General features: G+C 39.4%; 1 long non-coding RNA gene across 1 annotated transcript; it reads right to left on the bottom strand.

Moving 5' to 3' along the window:
• Positions 1 to 554: 554 nt before the first annotated feature.
• LOC120325275 lies at positions 555 to 7,824 on the bottom strand. Its single transcript, XR_005567185.1, has 2 exons — positions 7,630 to 7,824; positions 555 to 869 (listed from the first exon to the last, which is right to left on the bottom strand). It is a non-coding gene; the product is annotated as an uncharacterized LOC120325275 (long non-coding RNA).
• Between the last annotated feature and the right edge of the window lie 304 nt (positions 7,825 to 8,128).

Below are 8,128 nucleotides of genomic sequence, written 5' to 3'. Positions count from 1 at the left end.
ATATTTTTCACAGATACAATAAGGAAATAATTTTAACTTCATATCGGCACTGTTTCAGACTTTTCAGTATAATTGCACAGTCAGGTTTTTTGTTGTTGGTTTGGGGGGTTTGTTTTTCTGGGGCTTTTTTGCACTATACAGCATGAACAAGCCAAAAGAAAAATCTGTCTTGCAAAGATGACAATACACTGAGCTCAATTTAATCAGTCTGAAAGTTTGTGGTTTGAAGACTACACATCATCATGGTAAGCTCCTAAGAGCTGACTGTAGAGGCTTCTAGTCATGGACCTCTGTGCATGAAATCCTGTAACTCATAAAACCACTGCTGTGCCTTCTCATTGCTGGAAATCCAGAACACAGATTTGGCCTTCCTGTTTATGAAGCATTCTCTAAAAACAGCTATTTTCCTTGTGAAATAATTCATAAGCTGTTTTAAGGAGCTTCTGTGATAAAGGTTTTTCCTTTACAGGGAAATTGTTCATCACAGTTAAGTTGGGCCTGACATTGACAGATTGTTTTGGAATGAGAAAAGATTAAACCCCACATTTCTCAGCTTATTCTTAACGTTTTAATTCCTACTCTTTACAGTGTCTACTTAAGAAGAGCTAGAGACTGCAAGTTATGTGGGCCAGCCATATTTAAAAGTACTCCTCAGAGTTGCAACAAGCATTTGATTTACATCAATTCTTCGAATAAAGCAGTTTATCCAGACTGGTTTTACATCAGCCAGTGACTTCCTGTGCTTCGATGAACAACTGAATTCTTTGCAGCCATCCAACCAACAGCAATGCAGTCGAAGGTGCTTGGGCCCTACATTCTCACTGCAGGGGCTTGCAAACTCTTGTTGTCCTTTCGAGTAAGGATTCTTCCTGGGAATTCAAACAACAGAACACAGTTCTATTCTTCACTCTGATTTTTGTGTAACCCTTTTAACTTGGACAGCCCTAAGCCATCCATCAGAGGGGTGACGGGAAACTCTGAGTACATGAGTGAAGAAGGTCACAGGCTGGATCTCTCTGTGATGGTCTCAGTGTCAGAAACTGAAATCTGGAGCTTTCCTACTCTAATATGATGAGAAAGCTGAAACAACTTTTTAATGTCTTCATTTTTTCTCATCTTTATTATGAATATAGATGTTTCTGAAGAATTCAGCCATTTTCCAGTCAAATGTTTTGCATTTCATAAATAAAGTGATGCCTCATGAATAAGTAGAGACAGGTTGGAATGGCTGAATGTATCCAGACCAAGGCATCCAAATCAAGGAAACATTTGGGCACATTTAAATCCTGCCAAGCACCACTGCAGGTGGGCTTCATTCACCCATAACCTTCATGGGGACCAAATCAGGATTCCAGGTTTGTTCAGGTCCATATCAAGGGCAATCAGGATCTTGTTAAGTCTCTGAACACTCAGTTATCCTGGTGAGCAGGTGATGTGTCATGGAACTGCTTCCCAAGGAGCTGCATATACGGCAGAGGAAAAATTTTATAATTTCATATGAAAACAATCAAAGCATTTAAGCAAGCAGAAATATCTTAGCAGCAGATGAATAAATTGTGCAGAATAAACTACAGCACCAAGCATATGATACAAAAGAAACCTTAATTTAGATGCTAATTAACCCAAATGTAAGAATTGCAGGGTTAATTAAGCAACATATCCCTCCCACAATTTTATCTGCTGCAGACACAGGTGAGATGAGAAAGATCTTACCATTTGATCAAATTAGCTACAAGCCACAGTGGAGACTTCTGATAAACATTTTTTGAAAGCATTTAATTATGAGCCCTAAGTAGGATGGATTCTGCATTGCTTTACATCCATTTTTATTACTGGACATGACATATCAAATGATCAAGAAAACAGTCACTTCAACAGCTATGTAATAAACACTTCTCCTGCAGCACAGTTGTTAAAACAAAACATACTTCTAATCAATTTAGTTCTAACCAGTAGGCAGCAAACTCATTAAGTTTAAATTAAACCCTTATTTCAAGCACAGAGTGTAACCACTCTTGGTACAGTGACTTGTTACATGGCAATTCTCTTTTCAAGCTCTGTTCTAAGTTATCCTTTTCCTTGTCTGTGACGCCACAGCAGCTACCTGAAAAGCAACATTCTCTGCTTAGACTCAGGCAACTAGTTTGTTGGCTAATGGGAAGAGAAGCCTTCATGTAGGTAAGATTCCTGACTAGACTAAGTTTATTCTTTGGGAACTGGGAGAATTCCATTACTATCTTCCTTATTTGAGCACTGATCCTGCAAGAACCATCAACATCTGCCTTCCCCTGTAACATCTGAAGATCTTCCTTCCCTAACAAGCCAGCCTGCAAACAGAAGACTTGCTGTTGGGAGCAGACCTCGGGCACATCTTTCTAGCTGACAAGTCTCCATTCTCCATTTTTACCAACTCAGGAGTGCAAAGGTAAAGCAGCCAGGCAGGAAATCTTTCACATCTTGATGGCATCCAAAGGTGCACACTACGTTAAAACTCCCATGAAATAACTAAGTAGAAAAATGGTTAGAAAAATATTGTAATTGCAGGCCTTTAGCCTCAGCTGATATCAGTGGGAATCAGATAGCTCAATATTTTTAAAAAATAAGATCTAGAACCTAAATTTTTTTCTTCAGCTATTTAATTCCAGAGATTTAGCAAAAAAGGGCCCTGGCACAGAATTCAAATCACAACTCATTGCTCATAAATAGCACTATTTTATCAGCACAGTAAATCACAGGAGGAAAAAATATCCTCGTTAAGAATATTCAAAATGCTGCACAGGATTTTCAGATTAGTTGAACTTTGATATTTAAGCAGTAACTGCTGAATTTGGCTTATCAATACTTTACCAAATGACAGAGGCCCAGACTCAGGATGCATTGGGGATTTACAGAAAGTCAAAGAAAATACCTGATCTATTATGTACCAGGAAAATTTATAAGTTGCAAGCCAGCTCAGTGTCTCCAGTGCAAAAGCTATCTTGGTAGATAGGCCAGAACCCCAGTTTAAAAAAGCTACAGAAACAATAACTAATTCTCCAAAGATCATCCTGAAAAAAAGGATAAAGTAGCATTTCTCCTTCATGGCTTCCAGGTCCAAATATTTAACAGGGTATTTTTGACCATGCCACTGTCCTGTACCAAAGCAGCCAAGATAGGGGGAAAAAAAATATTATTGTATTTTCCAAATCTGCTCTATATTTTTCTAAGCTGTTTCTTAACCAGTCAGTTATCTTCATACATTTAAGCTGGAAAGTTCCTTAGCATAATACTAGAAATTCTAGTTTAGTTTCCTGTGCTTTCTGGAAGTACCATGTTCTGCAGAAAGCAAAGGAATCAAAAATATTTTCACTGCTGTCCCATGAAGCAGTTGCTTCATCAGTGTGCCCTGAGCTTAAATCCTGAATCACTGCTGTCTCCAGAAAACAGCCTTATTTCAGAGAGTTTATGTTGCAGTTACAGGTTCCCAAAGTAACCCAGATTAATATCTTTTCAACTTAATGCTCAAACTACCAGAAAGTGTCCCACTTAAGCTCACTCCAGAAGAGTTAATGACAGAAAAACACTGAATTGAAAATTCTTATCTGTTTGATAAAAAAGCAGGGTAGAGAGATGTCTTACGCCAGGGCAAAAGGAGAATCAAGACATAGCAGACTATGCCATATTTTTCTGTCAGCACTTCAGAGCTTGCAAACATTTATCTACTCATTTTATAGGGCTCAGTCACTTCTCAGAGCTCTCCCATAAGCCAGCCACTTTAATGTTATCCAAATATTGAGCTCCCTACAAGTCAATAAAAACATTTATTGACTTAAAGATTCAGTCTATAAAAACACACAATTAGAGGACTTCTGTTATAAAAGAGTGACAAAGTAGGAAGAGAAACTGGCAGGTAATGGATTTGACATTAACTTAAAAAAAAGTAATCCTCTGGCATTACTCTTCGTAGCATGCACACTATGAAGCACAGTAGTTGTATTCACTGGAATAAAGCTTACCTAGTATTAAAATAGGTATAGAAAAATGTGCACTTACAAAGGCACACAAGGTTCTACTCTGCAAACGTTAAGAAGAAGTGGTCCTTGGGTCTTATTGGCATCCTCAAGTTGGTTCATCTAAACTGTTTATGAGTATTCACTTGTTTATCATTCGTATCACATACTGAGGTGACTCAGATGAAAACCCTCCTGGTCTATGTCAGCAGCAAGATTCTGCAGCTCTTGTAGTGGAGGGATGTCTAACAGACCCAGTACCCATTTATGTTCCATCAATCACTTGTATATTTTTTTCTGTCCATTTTTTTCCATTTCTGTTTTTAACACCATGAAGCTTGTTGCACGGTGCTCCTGGAAAAGGAGGGCTGCTGCTGCAGCAGAACTTCATTTTAGCCCAGCTGAAATTTGAAAGAACAAACCCCACATTACTCTCAGTAAGTGCTGCAGAACAATATCTTCCTGTAATGCACCAAGGAATCACACAGAGCTGAGAAGATGCTCCTAATGACAAAGAAAGTCTGCAACAGAGCACAAAAGGGAACCAATGTCTGCAAAAAATCGGTTTGGTTTTAGCTAGGGGTGAACACAAGTTCTTTCCCTACCATAAAAACCTAGTCCCACTCCTAACTGGTCCTCTTTATCAGTATTTATTAAAGCAAAACGTTTTCCCTACAGTTGAAAGGGTCTCTACAAATAAACAAAACAAACGCTCTTCTCTTTAAAAACCAAAAATGAAGTTATCCTTCTCTGTTAAAGGACCATTTTTGTTCTGTGAAATCAATAATTAGCAGTAAGGCTGTATCTGATTGTTTCAAAAAGCCACAGATATGCCAACACGGCCACAAAAATGTAGAGAAGCATTGTTTGTTCAAGTTTTATGGTCATTAGAAAACACCATCTTAGGGTGGATATTTCACTATGTGCTTTTGCTTTATCTAGTAATTTCAGATTTCTTTCCTTCCCAAAGCCACAGGTATTCATAAAAAATAATTTTAAGAAATATTTGGCAAATTTATAATGAATATGCACCAACAGTAATAAAGGAAAAACATTAATTGGTGTTTTGGAGTACTAGACAGCATGAACCTAGCCATGGAGAAAGCAGGAGTTAGTTGAGAATTAAAATCTTTCTAATTCACTTGTAATAGCTGCATAGCAGTTATTAAAACTTCATTTGCAATGTAGATTTCCATACCCACCGAGAAGCTGTATAGATTCTATATGCCAGCAGTAAAATCAATATAACATTCTGTAATGCATTGGCAGGGAATCACTTACTCTTCTTGCAAACATAATTCATCAGGACTCTGACAGCTTCCAGGCACACAATGGATTCCATTAAAACAAGGATTCATGCTTTTCCTCCTCAGAGTACTTGAGATCTATCCACATTTAGCAAAAGCCCAATAATTACTCTTGCAGCCCAGGCCTGAGGAGGGGCAGGGACTGAGCTCTGCTCTGGGGGGACCAGGGACAGCAGCCAGGGAATGGCTGGAGCTGTGCCAGGGCAGGCTCAGGTTGGATCTCAGCAAAAGGTTCTTCCCCCAGAGGCTGGTTGGGCACTGCCCAGGCTCCCCAGGGCAGTGGGCACAGCCCCAAGGCTGCCAGAGCTCCAGGAGGGTTTGGATGATCCTCTCAGGCACAGGGTGTGACTCCTGGGGATGGGCCTGTGCAGGGCTGGGAGTTGGACCTGATGATCCCTGTGGGTCCCTTCCAACTCTGCATATTCTGTGATTCTGTTGTGTCAAACTGGCTGCTTTTCGTGGAAGTGTCAGTGTTCATAATGAATCCTTTAATTGTCCACATAAGTGGTCTAAGTTCTTCTGCAGAATCTTCAGTATGAATGCAATACTCTCAATTATATAAAACATCAATCCTGTCTGTAGCTTTTTTTTTTCATAATTAAGTCAAATTATGCAGAGTCAAAGAACAAACAGTGCTTGTTTGGGTCAGGAGCCACTAGGTGAATGGTGGCACTGTGGTAGTGAAATGAGAATGGGAAAATTATGACCTTAAAAGGCCATAAAGCACACAGTTTTTTAAAAAAAGCCCAAATAGATTTCGTCATCTGATAAGCTTGCCTTGTCAGTGTTTCATATGGAGTCAATGAAGTGTAAGGTAAAAAAATTACTACATAAAATAGCTACAAAAGAACTATAGCTTTATATTACTGGATATAAGCTTAATAATGATTCTTGGAAATTAATTTTATCAGTTATACACATGATTGAAATAGTTCCAGCATTATAATACTGATGAGATAATTAAAGTAATTAGAAACTACACCTTGAATAGTCAGTCAGTAAAAACACCTTGAATCATAATCAAAACCTTTTCTTTCCTAAAGGAAGAATCTTTTTTCCATATTGCAGATTTTTCATTGCCTCTTATTCATTTTCTTCAGACAGTGATTAGAATAAGCCTTGTCAGTGGTTGGAGAGAACACATTAGGAATGATTTTACATAGATAAGAAAAAAATCAATATCCCATTCCTGGCATTCAGAACCCTTTACACCTGACCTTTTACTCCCCAAACATGCTTTCCCCTGTTTCTCAGAAAAGCTCACTTTACAGGAACATCTGTCTTAGACAAGACATTTGCTCGTACACTTAGAACAAAGGTATGAATTTTATAATACAGAATACTACAAGCCAGTTTAACAGAATTCATTTGCTCTGGTCCTGGCAAAGGCTTAGTTACCGCTGCTGTAAATGAACTTCTGGAACACTCCTTTTCCAAGCATCATCTCCTTTTCTCACCAGTGTTACAAAGGCATGCAAGGAATACCATTTAAGACAACTTGAAAATTCTAATCTTTGAAAAGTTCCAGAAGGAGTGCAGCAACTAAGATTGATTTAATGCAAGAGCAGACCAGACTTTAATTCAGTTCTCAGATTAAATGCAGCTAATATTTCATGTTCTACTCTGAAGTTCAGAAAAATTCCATCTCCCTGTTTTTCAATTTTACCATTCCTTAAGATGTCAGCTTCTTGCATATTTTTAAAATTTATTTTTAATTTTTATTTCTATTTTTATAGAAAAATAGTTTGCTAATACTTCTACTATATTTGTGTACAGAGGTGCCAGCCAGATCACATCTTATTTACACTGAGTGCAAACACCCCATGTTTAATGAGCAGTTAAGGGAAAAATATATGTAAGGAGTTTTACTGTATTCAATTTGAGAGCACTGAACACATCCCAAATTCCAACCCATCTCTACTGAAAGGCTTAAAAGTTGGCCAAGATTTCTGTAAATAAAAGCCAAAGTCCAGAGAAAATGGAAAAAAAAAAAGGTGCTTCAGCAGCAGTTTGCCTTTTCTTGCCACAGATAACCATTTGACTGTGAAGCTGATTTGATTTTGACAGTTCAAGTACAAATTTGCCTTGATTATTGATAACTGCCAGACACCAACAATTTTCCTGGCCCTTAAGACAAGTTTTTCCAAATTAGAATGCTGTATTAAGATCTCCTCCCATGAATCAATTATGGAAAATCACTACTTTAAAATATTTTTCCTTGAACTTTCACATGTAAATGATTAAAACAAGGTCTTGGACATGTCCTTTTCAAGCATGTAAGATTCCTACTAAGAAAAGTTAAACAAAATTGTTTTGCGTTACATGGAACTTACTACAGGGAAGCTGAAATACTCCAGCAGAATTCCAGCCTGAAGACAAGTGATTCAGAAGTGAGGCATATGAAGTCCGGCTCCTATCCCCGATAGTTTCTGTCTCAGCTTAAAATTATCGTGCCATATGTCAGCACAGTAAAAGCCACGTTCCTTAACTGAGGCAACTGTTTTTAACACCATGGCATTCGAAGACTTGTGCCTTGGTTTTGTACCGTAAAACCCCCCGTGGGCGGGGCTGGGCCGTGAGGGGCCGCGTGAGGGGCCGCGTGCGCAACCGCCGCTTGCGCGCGCCGCGAGGGCCCCCGGGCCGCGTGTCCGTCCGTCCGTCTGTCCGGCCGGGAGGAGCCTCCCCACCTTCCCACTCCCTGGGGCAAAGGGCTCCAAGGCTCGTGCCCTACGGGGCTCTTCTGGGCCTTGCTGTCCAGTCCCTCCGGGGCTTGGGGCTTTCCTGCCCCGGGCCGCACCACGGCGCTGCTGTCCCGGGGGAGCTGTGTGGCTG

This window comes from Pipra filicauda, unplaced genomic scaffold, assembly GCF_003945595.2.
Source record: "Pipra filicauda isolate LSUMZ 115617 unplaced genomic scaffold, ASM394559v2 scaffold90_size2875636_pilon, whole genome shotgun sequence".
In the NCBI taxonomy this organism is placed as follows: domain Eukaryota; kingdom Metazoa; phylum Chordata; class Aves; order Passeriformes; family Pipridae; genus Pipra; species Pipra filicauda.
Note: the sequence above shows the minus strand (reverse complement) of the source record. Positions and strands in the feature narration are given on the sequence as shown.